General features: G+C 35.3%; 1 pseudogene; it reads left to right on the top strand.

Annotated features, from left to right (window-relative positions):
- Window positions 1–8,559: 8,559 nt before the first annotated feature.
- Window positions 8,560–12,479, top strand: part of LOC132693085 (UDP-glucuronosyltransferase 2B31-like) — a 30,431-nt pseudogene continuing 26,511 nt past the window's right edge.

Below are 12,479 nucleotides of genomic sequence, written 5' to 3' on the forward strand. Positions count from 1 at the left end.
AAAAGAAAACCAAAGCAGGAGGCATCACAATCCCAGACTTCAAGCTATACTACAAAGCTGTAATCATCAAGACAGTATGGTACTGGCACAAGAACAGACACTCAAATCAATGGAACAGAATAGAGAACCCAGAACTGGACCCACAAATGTATGGCCAACTAATCTTTGACAAAGCAGGAAAGGATATCCAATGGAATAAAGACAGTCTCTTCAGCAAGTGGTGCTGGGGAAACTGGATAGCGACATGCAGAAGAATGAACCTGGACCACTTTCTTACACCATACACAAAAACAAACTCAAAGTGGATGAAAGACCTCAATGTAAGACAGGAAGCCATCAAAATCCTTGAGGAGAAAGCGGGCAAAAACCTCTTCGATCTTGCCCGCAGCAATTTCTCACTCAACACGTCTCTGGAGGCAAGGGAAACAAAAGCAAAAATGAACTACTGGGACTTCATCAAAATAAAAACCTTCTGCACAGGGAAGGAAACAATCAGCAAAACTAAAAGGCAACTGACAGAATGGGAGAAGATATTTGCAAATGACATATCAGATAAAGGGTTAGTATCCAAAATCTATAAAGACCTGATCAAACTCAACACCCAGAAAACAATCCAGTGAAGAAATGGGCCAAAGACATGAATAGACACTTCTCCAAAGAAGACTTCCAGATGGCCAAGTGACACATGAAAAAATGCTCCACATCACTCATCATCAGGGAAATACAAATCAAAACTATAATGAGATACCACCTCACACGTGTCAGAATGACTAACATTAACAACTCAGGCAACAACAGATGTTGGCAAGTTTGCAGAGAAAGAGGATCTCTTTTGCATTGTTGGTGGGAATGCAAGCTGGTGCAGCCACTCTGGAAAATAGTATGGAGGTTCCTCAAAAAAACTAAAAATAGAACTACCCTATGACCCAGCAATTGTACTACTAGGCATTTATCCACAGGATACAGGTGTGCTGTTTTGAAGGGGCACATGCGCCCCCATGTTTATAGTAGCACTATCAACAATAGCCAAAATATGGAAGGAGCCCAAATGTCCATCGATGGATGAATTGATAAAGAAGAGGTAGTATATATACAATGGAGTATTACTTGGCAATCAAAAAGAATGAAATCTTGTCATGTGCAACTATGTGGGTGGAACTGGAGGGTAGTATGCTAAGTGAAATTAGTCAGAGAAAGACAAAAATCATATGACTTCATTCATATGAGGACTTTAAGAGACAAACAGATGAACATAAAGGAAGGGAAACAAAAATAATATAAAAACAGGGAGGGAGACAAAACAGAAGAGACTCATAAATATGGAGAACAAACTGAGGGTTGCTGGAGGGGTTGTGGGAAGGGGGATGGGCTAAATGGGTAAGGGGCACTATAGAATCTACTCCTGAAATCATTGTTGCACTATATGCTAACTAATTTGGATGTAAATTAAAAAAAAATAAAAAATAAAACGAGTTAATAAATGAGACATAAATAAATAAATAAATAAACATTAAAAAAATCAGTAAAAAAAAAGAAAAAGAAAACAACTTCTTATTCAGTCACTCACATCAACCTTGGGGCATTTCTCCATTTTCAGTGAGGAGCAAAGTGAGTTCTGAGCTGGGCCCAGGTGCCATGTGAAACTCAGTCACATGTGTCTTCGTCAAATGATGAGGATCATTAGCATGGAAAATAAAGCACACTTAAAATGCCATAGGGTTAAGTAAAAATACCACAAATATCATAAAAGAGACACAAGCCTAATGATACGGAGATGGAAAACAAGATAGCCATTTAGAATGTAATATAAATCATATAAATGCTCACAGAGAAATACTCACAAACATATCAGTCATCTTGAATTTGTAATACATGAAAGAAAATGACTTTTTATTGAATATTTGAACCTAGAAAGGCTGCAGAAGTGGGAGTATTTTATTAAATACGTAACCTTTTCATGCACAGGGTCTTCTTTTCATTTTTGTTGTTTAAATGTTTGTTTAAACTTTAAAACATGGGCATACTTTGAACATCCTGCCCCACAGAGATCTGAAACTGTATTACTATATCTTCTAAGAAATAAAAACAAAAATTCACAAACTAATATATCTTTGTTTCTCTATTTTCTTTTTCAGGAAGATCCACTACATTATGTGAAATGATGGGAAAAGCTGGCATGTGGCTGATACAAAATATTGGGATTTTGAATTTCCTCACCCCCTCCTCCCCATCCCACCCCCATTAACTAATTTTGCATTCATTGGAGGACTCTACTGAAAACTTGCCAAAATATTGCCTAATGTAAAACTTTAATCCCTTAGAAAGAGTCTTCCATCCGACATTCAGACATCTTACCGAAAAGACATGGGGCAATGTGTAAAATTTCTTCACACCAGTCCCTCACATGACAGTGTTTCATAGTTCACCTATCACCGAAGATTCCGGGCTACGTAACCGTTGAGAAAAGTGTGAAAGAAGTGTAAGATCATGTGGATATAGCCACTATAAAACAGTCTTTCACTGTCCAACATCTAAGAAAGGATAATTTTTCCCACAAATGTGTGTGCTGCTTCCGCTAGATGCTAGATTCCACCCTCTGCACTGAAGGAGAGTGAATGACATAAATGCAGTCACTGCTCTTGGGAAACTTATAGAATAAGCAGCTATGAAAACTATAGATGTTGGGGCACCTGGGTGGCTCAATCAGTTAAACACCTGACTCTTGATTTCAGCTCAGGTCATGAACTTACTGCTCATGAAATCAAGATAAGATAGAGTCTAGTGTTTTGATACATTGTATTATGATAGCCAGAAAATATACAAAGACCCCAATCCTGACAGTAATACCTTTTCCGTAAAATATGGTTGTACAAGAAAAAAAAAAAAAGAGAGAAAAATGGGAAGAAAAAAAAAGGTTTTGCATACCTACCTTATTGGATCGGTGTGAGAATAAAAAGCTCTATGATAGTCATTTTTCATTATTTGCAGATGACATATTTTCAAACTTGTCTACTCACTAAAGTTTATTGGTAACCCCCAAACCAATACGTGTAGCGCTTTCATGGTCACTCACAGATATGCACAGAGCAGCAACAAACATAGATTCACCCAATAGGCATGTTCCCCGTTGAGGCTGAATAAGGCCATACTCTGCCTTGTTGTTTCATTTCAGATTATAAACAAGTGTCCCTTTCCTAGTATATTTTATTACATATCTTTTGCATTTCTGTGCTCTTTCTTGGTGATTTCATTGTTTAGAATGGCCCCTGAGGACAGTGCTGAAGTGTTTTCTAATGTTCCTAAGAGGAGGCAAGAAGATTGTGATGTGCCTCAGAGAGAAAATATGTTTGTTGGCTAAGCTTCATTCAGTTCCATTAGTTATAGCACTTTTGACTATGAATTTGATGGTAATGAATCAATAATATATATTAAATAAAGTGTTTTTAAACAGAAATACACCTGAAACAAAGTTATATGTGTATCAACTGAGGAAAATGTGAGGAGAGACTAGTAGGAACCTAACTGTATATTTCCCCTGGGAGCAATGATTCGATATTTGCTAACACATTCTGTTATAGAACATAACTACTGTGAATAGTTTCTGAGAAGCCTTTCTCAGAAATTATTTGTTCTGGTGCACTAAAATTCATTCTTTAGTGCATAAACTGAATAATTTTATTTCAATCATTTAAATTGCTTAGTATCACTGGCTAGGCTTGAGACAAATATAGTAAGTAAGATACCAGGAAGGAAATATCCAGTTTAATGTTAACCTACACAAGAAGCCACAAAGTTAGAAATACAAATAAAATAACTTTATGTAATGCACTCCAATTAGTTTATATATAGACTGATTAAATGTCTTATCCATTACATCACACTGTCAAGGAGTAAAATCCACCTGAAATAGTTTATAAGCAAAATTTGTCACACTCATTATTATAACTATGGCTCTGGCTCCCTTTTTTTTTTTTTTTTTTAATTTTTTTTTTTTTCAACATTTTTTATTTATTTTTGGGACAGAGAGAGACAGAGCATGAACGGGGGAGGGGCAGAGAGAGAGGGAGACACAGAATCGGAAACAGGCTCCAGGCTCCGAGCCATCAGCCCAGAGCCTGACGCGGGGCTGGAACTCACGGACCGCGAGATCGTGACCTGGCTGAAGTCGGATGCTTAACCGACTGCGCCACCCAGGCGCCCCATCTGGCTCCCTTTAAATATCTGGGCCGGGATCAGAAATAGCATCACATTTATATACAAGATTTAATCATTTTATATAAAAATAATGTTAATGCACATCATTGCAATTTTGTTAGAACTCTGAGTAAAAAGTTCTGAGTAAAAACGAAGAAAAAAAGTATACGAGGTTTTGAACAGTTATTTCCTTAATGTGAGATGAGATTAATATACCATGCCAGATATTAGCAGAGCATAAGGCAGAAAGAAAAAAGATATAAAACCTTAAGAAAAGGAAAATATTTCCATAAATCTTTGTCTCCATCAATTAATATAATACCACCAGAAAAAAGGATTAATGGATAAATCTTAGCTGAAGCTTAAACTTGGGGAGCCTACTGATAGTGGGAATTTGAAACACAAGGAAAGGTTGTGGTTAATAAATTGAGGGTTCTTTCTTATGTGCATTTCAATGTTTTAACAAGAGTGCTGTCCTCTTACCAAAGTAGTTATATGTAATCTCATAATTAGGTTATATTATCATATGTAGCCTTCACAATCAGGAAAATCTATATATCAAAAGAGACTTCATGAAATGTTGTGAAGAAGAAATATGGATCGATTCAATAACACCTATATTGGACACAATGACACACAAATGTAAGAAGCCTAGTTATGGATTTGTCTTTCACTGTATTCAAGGATTTCTGTTAACATTTCAGATCCTTTTGAATATATAAGTCAACTGCCAAATCCTCAAAAGAATACAAAAATAAATAAATTAATTAATTAAAAGTTGATCAATCAAAGCTAGGTTTATTTGACATAACAAGAAGGGAGAACAGCACCTTGACAGGGTTTTACTATGATTTGAGAAGAAGGAAGTCAAGGGAAGATCATTCTAAGGTGCTGGGGCCTGGGTTGGTAATCACAAGGAAGATTTTGTAAAGCATGGCAATGGTTGGAACTGGGAAAAGTTTATGACATAACTTTGGATTGTTGGACACAGTGAGGTGAGATCTTGAAACTTGTTTTCGTGAATAACCTATGTGTTTTAATAAGTAAACTACATTAGTGGTTACAATTTTTGTTTAATCGACCCTTAAATACACCCTTGGGACATAATGTCCTTGATCTGCTTTCGAGATATGACTATAATTCTCAAACATCTCCTCCCCAGTGGCCTACCAGCACATACTCCCCAGCCACTGGAGTTATAAAAGCAGGTCTTACAGGAGGTGGGGTTGTGGAGATCTACTTGCAGCTACCTAAGATGTGTTTCTGCCCTTAAGTCCCCTTAATAAACCATTTATTGTCAAGCAGGACTTGTCAGTCTTTATATTTTGTCTTATGGTTCCTCTGGCCTTTAGAGATCATTTTGCATAAATCTCCCTTTCATGGAACACATGATATATTCACAGGGCTGAAAGGAAAAAACTTCAATCAAGAATACTCTACCTGGGAAGGATGTCATTCAGAATGGAAGGAGAGATAAAGAGTTTCCCAGAATAGAAAACCTAGGAATAAAGGAAGCTGAAAAGAGCTGAAAGACCTACTCAAAACTATAAAACAGTGATGAAATAAATTAAAAATGACACTAACAAATGGAAAAATATTCTATGCTCATGGACTGGAAGAAGTAACATTGTTAAAATGTCCATACTACCTAAAGCAATCTACAGATTCAATGCAATCTCTATCAAAATACCAATAAATTTTTTCATAGAACAAAAATCAATAATACTAAAATTTGTATGGAACCACCAAAGACTCCAAATAGCCAAAGCAATCTTGAGAAAGAAGAACAAAGCTGGAGGCATCACAGTCCCACATTTCAAGACAACTACAAGACTATAGTAATTAAAACAGTGTGGTACTGACACGAAAGCAGGCACACAGATAAATGGAACAGAATAGAGAGCCCAGACATCAACCCACACTTATATGGTCAATGAATCTATAATGAAGGAGGTAAGAAGATACAATGAGGAAAAGACAGTCCCTTCAGTTAATGCTGCTGGAAAAACTGAAAGTTATTTGCAAAAGAATAAAACTGAACCACTTCCTTACAACATATTCAAAATTAAATTCAAAATGGATTACAGACCTAAATATGAAACATGAAATCATAAAGCTCCTAGAAGAAAACATAGGCAGCGATCTCTTTGACACTGTTTGCAGCAACATTTCTCTAGGTATGTCTCCTCAAGCAAGGGAAACAAAAGCAAAAATAAACTTCTATTTTTATTATTGGTAATACACCAAAATAAGGTTTTGCACAGGGTAGGCAACCATCAACAAAACATAAAGGCAAGTTACAGGGAGAAGATATTCACAAATGACATATCCACGAAGGGGTCAATATTCAAAATATATAAAGAAATTATACAATCCAACACCAAAGAAACAAAATAATCCAATTAAAAATAGAGGACCTGAATAGACATTTTCTAAAGAAGACAAATAGATGAAGGGGTGCCTGTCTGGCGTAGTCAGTAGAGCTCATGACTCTTGGTCTCAGAGTTGTGAGTTCAAGCCCCATGTTGGGCATGGAGCCTACTTAAAAAAAAAAAAAAAAAGAAGAAGAAGAAGATGACAAACAGATGGCCCACAGACACATGAAAAGATGCCCAACATCACTAATCATCAGGGAAATGCCAATCAGAACCACAATGAGACATCACCTTACATCAGTCAGAATGGCTAGAATCAAAAAGACAAAAAATAACAGCTATTGGCAAAGATGTGGAGAAAAAGGAACCACCACCCTGTTGGTGGTGCAGCCACAATAGAAAACAGTATAGAGGTTCCTCAAAAAATTAAAAATAGAAATATCATACGATCCAGTAATTCCACTACTGGGTATTTACCCAGAGAAAACAAAAACACTAATTCAAAAATATATATGCACCCTATGTTTCCTGCAGCATTATTTGCGATAGCCAGCATATGGAAGCAACCCAAATGTCCATCAATAGATGAATGAATAAAGAAGATATAGTATATATAGACAATGCAATGTTACTCCACCGTAAAAAAAAGAAAAAAGAATGAGATCTTGCCATCTGTGATAATATGGACAGACCTAGAGGGTATTATGCTAAGTGAAGTAAGTCAGAGAGAGAAAGACAAATACCATATGATTTCACTTATATGTGGAATCTAAAAAACAAAGCAAATGAATAAACCAAAAGCAGAAAGACTCAAAAATACAGAGAACCAATGGTTGCTAGAAAAAAGAGGGGGAAGGGGAAAGCAAAATGGGTGAAAGGGAGTAGGAGACACAGGCTTCCAGTTATGGAATGAATGTCAGGAGGATAAAAGGTACAACATAGGGAATATAGTCAAAGTTACTTCAATGGCGCTGTATGGTGACAAATAGAATCTACATTTGTGGTGAGCGTAGCATAACAGATAACTTGTTGAATCACTATGTTGTAACCTAAAACTAATATAACATTGTGTGTCAACTATGCTTCAATAAAAAAAAGAAAAGAAGATTATCTTTAAAAAGTCCATGCCACAAAAAAAAATTTGTGAGGTGAAGGATGTGTTAACTAATTTTATGGAGTAATCATTTCACAATATATTTGTACACCTTAAACCTGCACAATGTTATATCAATGATATCTCAATAAAGTGAGAAAACAAAATTTTAAAATAAAGCATTATGCTAATTATAGTACCAGCACAAAAGACAACATAATGTATAATTTCATTTATATGAAATGCTCAGAATAGGCAATATATAAGACAGAAAGTAGATAAAATGTTGGCTAGAGCTGAGAGATGAAGAAAACGGAGAGTTTCATTAGAGGGTAAAGGTTTCCATCTGGGATGAAGAAAGTGCTCTAAAATTGATCAGTTTTGTTCACGATGGTTGCACAATTCTGTGAATATACTATGAAATACTAAATTGTACATTTTAAATTTGGCAGTTGTATAATATGTGAATTACATGTCAACAAAATTTCTATGAATAGAACAAAAAAATCCCTTGAACAATCATATCCAAGAAATATAATTCAACTGTATAATAACTTTAATTCTTGTGTCAAGAAGATTGCAGACACAGTTACCTCTTGCCTCTTCAAAATATATTACATAAGATAGGTGATTTGCACATGCAAGGTCATTGGCTCTTAGCTAGATAATAGAACTTATAATCATCAAACAGACACTAAGCACATGTGTACATAGATGAAGTCATCTGCCTTTGACTTTTTCCGCTTGCCATCCAAATGCTTTGACTGTTCATATAATGTGTTTACTTTGAATGTAAGCGTTACATTTTAACTTCTTGATTGACTTCTCCTTGGGTATTAGCACAAGCGATGGTAGAAGGAAACAGGAATTTGAAAAGAAGCATTACATTCCACCAGGATGTCTATGAAATGGATTTCAGTTCTTCTGCTGCTACAGCTGAGCTGTTACTTTAGCTCTGGGAGTTGTGGACAGGTGCTGGTGTGGCCCACAGAATACAGCTACTGGATCAACATGAAGACAATCCTGGATGAACTTGTCCAGAGAGGTCATGAAGTGACTGTTCTGACATCTTGAGCTTCCATTCTTGTGGATCCAAGCAAATCATCTACTATTAAATGTGAGATTTATCCTACACATTTACTGAAAGATGATTTTAGGATTCTCTTCAGAAAATTGATCACCAAATGGACATGCGATTTATCGAAAGATACATTCTGGGCATATTTTTCACAACTGCAAGAAAACTCGTGGGAATATTCTGACTGTATTGAAAAGCTCTGTAAAGACGCAGTTTTGAACAGGAAACTCATGACAAAATTACAAGAATCAAAGTTTGATGTCATACTTGCAGATACCGTTGGACCCTGTGGTGACCTGCTGCCTGAGCTACTCAAAATACCTTTAGTGTAGAGTCTCCGCTTCTCTCCGGGCTTTACATTTGAAAAGTATAGTGGAGGACTTTCTCTCCCTCCATCCTACGTACCTGTTATTATGTCAGAATTAAGTGATCAAATGGCATTCATAGAGAGAGTAAAAAATATGATATACGTGCTTTATTTTGACTTTTGGTTCCAAACATTTAATCAGAAGAGGTGGGCTCAGTTTTACAGTGAAGTACTAAGTCATGTTTTTCACTGGTGGCATGAAGTCTTAATTATCCTATTGCCTTGGAAGGTACATTTGTATAAAGTCAGAGGAATTTGTCTTTTATAAGTGAAACGATGAAATGAAAATATGAAATGATCTCTCAATCCTCAATCTCACAAATATTATGGAAAGACTTATACAACAGGGTCAGTTTGAACCTGTGGTCCAGTATTAATACATTATACTCCAGGAAGTCAATACCCATAAATAAAGCACTGAGGATTTCTTGAAGCAATTACATATCCATTATTTGTGTGTTTGTTTTTAATATTTAAACTTTTTTTTTTTTACTTTTTTCTGGGTAAAGTGTTTAATCCTTCCTTTGTTTATTAAATACAGGGTGAAAATATTACTTATAATATACTTTATTTTTTAGAATAATTTTAAGTCACAGCATATTGAATCGAGATTTCCCATATAACCCCTGTCCCCACACATTCGTAAGTTCCCCCATTATCAACATCTCCCACCAGAATGGTACATTCGTTACAACTGATGAACCTATATTGACACATTATCATCCAAAGTCCATAGTTTACAATAGAATTCACTTTTGGTGTTGTACATTCTGTAGGTTTTAACAAATTTGTAATGACATGTACCCGCCACTATTATATCAGAGTAGTGCCTTAAAAGTCCTCTCTGCTGCACCTATTTCCTACATATCCATTTTACTATACTTTTCCCATCTTTAAGAAAAGGCATTAGAAATTTCACCATCTTGATGTAAGCAGACGTGTAGACTAAGGAGTTCCATATTTCTAGCACAACAGTCTGTATAGAGTATTGAGGACATTATTTTCATTTGTTTCTCCTCAGTTTCCTCATTTAAAACTTAAAGTGTTTTGTCACATTACCTGAAAGATTCCTTCACAATTGGAAGATATGGTGGCTCTATCCCAGACTCAGGAACCTATAATATGAAGTTTCTAATGATTACACATTCTTTCACAAGGCCTTACAAATCATGTTTTAAAGGCTTAAAAATCTTGTTGAAGGGTGCACACAACTATGTCACTCCATTAAAGACAAAATGAGCCAAAGTTAACAGTGCACGTGTTTCCATACTTGATGAAAATATTCCAGCTGTTATTTGCAAATATTATTTAATACACAAAAATTATTAAGCTACTCATATGAACCAACCGCAATGGTAAGCACAAGGAATCAAGCCATACCCTCAAAGCCTCACAGTTTTCTTGGAAAATCTAGGATCAAGGAAATAACTTGCTAATTTATAGAAATTAGACAGGATTCTAAGGAAAGGTGTTTCCATTGGTTAACTGATTGGGGAGCTCAAATAGTTGCTTACATTTGCATCTGTTACTTTTGCAGCATTTCAGAGTAAACAGATGCGTGTTTAATTTGATAGTGGCTTAGGTTTAATAATCGTTTATGATTGTGAATGTACTACTGTGATGTTAGAAATGAGCCTCTTACACTTTGTCTTTTATATATACATGTGAACAACATATATATGTAAATATATATTTGCATCATTATATATGTTTGCATCATCATACATGCTTTGTATCATATATGTATTGTGTGTGTGCATAATTTAACCACAAACACTTTTAAATATTTTTGGCTAAATTATTCCAAACTCCTTTCAGAAAATTCCCTCATATATTCACATTATATTACTTTCATCTCCTCTACCTTTTGCTTGGTGTGGGTTTATTTATTTATTTATTTATGAACTTACTTATTTACTCTTTTTTTCTATTAAGTTTTTATTTTGATTCCGGCATAGTTAACAGACAGTGTTATGTTCATTTCAGGTGACAATACAGTGAATCAACAATTCCATCCATCACTCCGTGCTCACCACAACAGATGCGCTCATTAATCCCCATCACCTATTTTACCCATTCCCCTCATTCACCTCCCCTCTGATAACCATCAGTTTGTTCTCTACAGTTAAGAGTCTGTTTCTTGATTTGTCTCTCTCTCTCTTTTTGTCCTTTGCTTGTTTGTTTCATTTCTTAGATCCATACATAAGTGAAATCATTTGGTATTGGTCTTTCTCTGACTTAATTTCACTTAGCATAATACTCTCTAGCTCCATCCATGTCATTGCAAATGGTAAGATTTCATTTTTCTGTATCCATTCAATCTACAGACGCTTGGGCTGTTTCCATATTTGGCTATTATAGATAATGCTGCTATAAACATATGGGTACATGTATCTGTTTGAATTAGTATTTTTGTATTTTGGGGTATATGGTAGTGCAATTGCTGGATCGTAGGGTAGTTCTATTTTTAACTTTTTGAGAAATCTCCACACTTGTTTGTGTTTTTTATTTTAGCCATTCTGAAAGGTGTGAAGTGGTATCTCATTGCAGTTCTGACTTGTATTTCCCTGATGATAACTGATGTGGAGCATCTTTTCATGTGTCTATTGGCTATCTGTATCTCTTCTTTGGAGAAATGTATGTTTATGTCTTCTGTCCATTTTTAATTGGATTATTTGGTTTTGCGATGTTGAGTTGCACAAATTATTTATATATTTTGGATAACTTACGCTTTCTTGTATATATCATTTGCAAATATCTTCTCCCATTCAGTTAAATTGCCCTTTAGTTTTGAAAATTATTTCCTTCATTGCACAGAAGGTTTATTTTATTTTGGTGTAATCCCAATAGTTTATTTTTGCTTTGGTTTCCCTTGCCTCAGGAGAAAAATCTAGAAAACCATATCTAGAAAAATATTGCTACTGCTCATGTCAGAGACAGTACTCTCTTTGCTCTCCTCTAGGATTTTTACGTTCTCAGGTCTCACATTTAGGTCTTTAACATATTCTGAATGTATTTTTGTGTATGGTGTAAGAAAGTGGTCTAGTTTTATACTTTGTATGTGGCTATCCAGTTTTACCAACATCATTTGTTGCAGAGATTTTTTTCCCATTGGATATTTTTTCCTGTTTTGTCAAAGATTAATTGGCCATATAATTGTGGGTTCATTCTGGGTTTTCTATGCTGTTCCATTGATCTATGTGTCTGTCTTTGTGTCAATACAATACTGTTTTGATTACTACAGCCTTGTAGTATAACTTGAATTCAGGAATTGTGATACCTCCAGTTTTTTTCTTTTTCAAGATTGCTTTGGCTATTTGGGTCTTTTGTAGTTCCATACAAATTATAGGATTGTTTGTTCCAGCTCTGTGA

The sequence above is a fragment of the Panthera onca genome, chromosome B1, assembly GCF_046562875.1.
Source record: "Panthera onca isolate mPanOnc1 chromosome B1, mPanOnc1 haplotype 2, whole genome shotgun sequence".
Lineage (NCBI taxonomy): Eukaryota > Metazoa > Chordata > Mammalia > Carnivora > Felidae > Panthera > Panthera onca.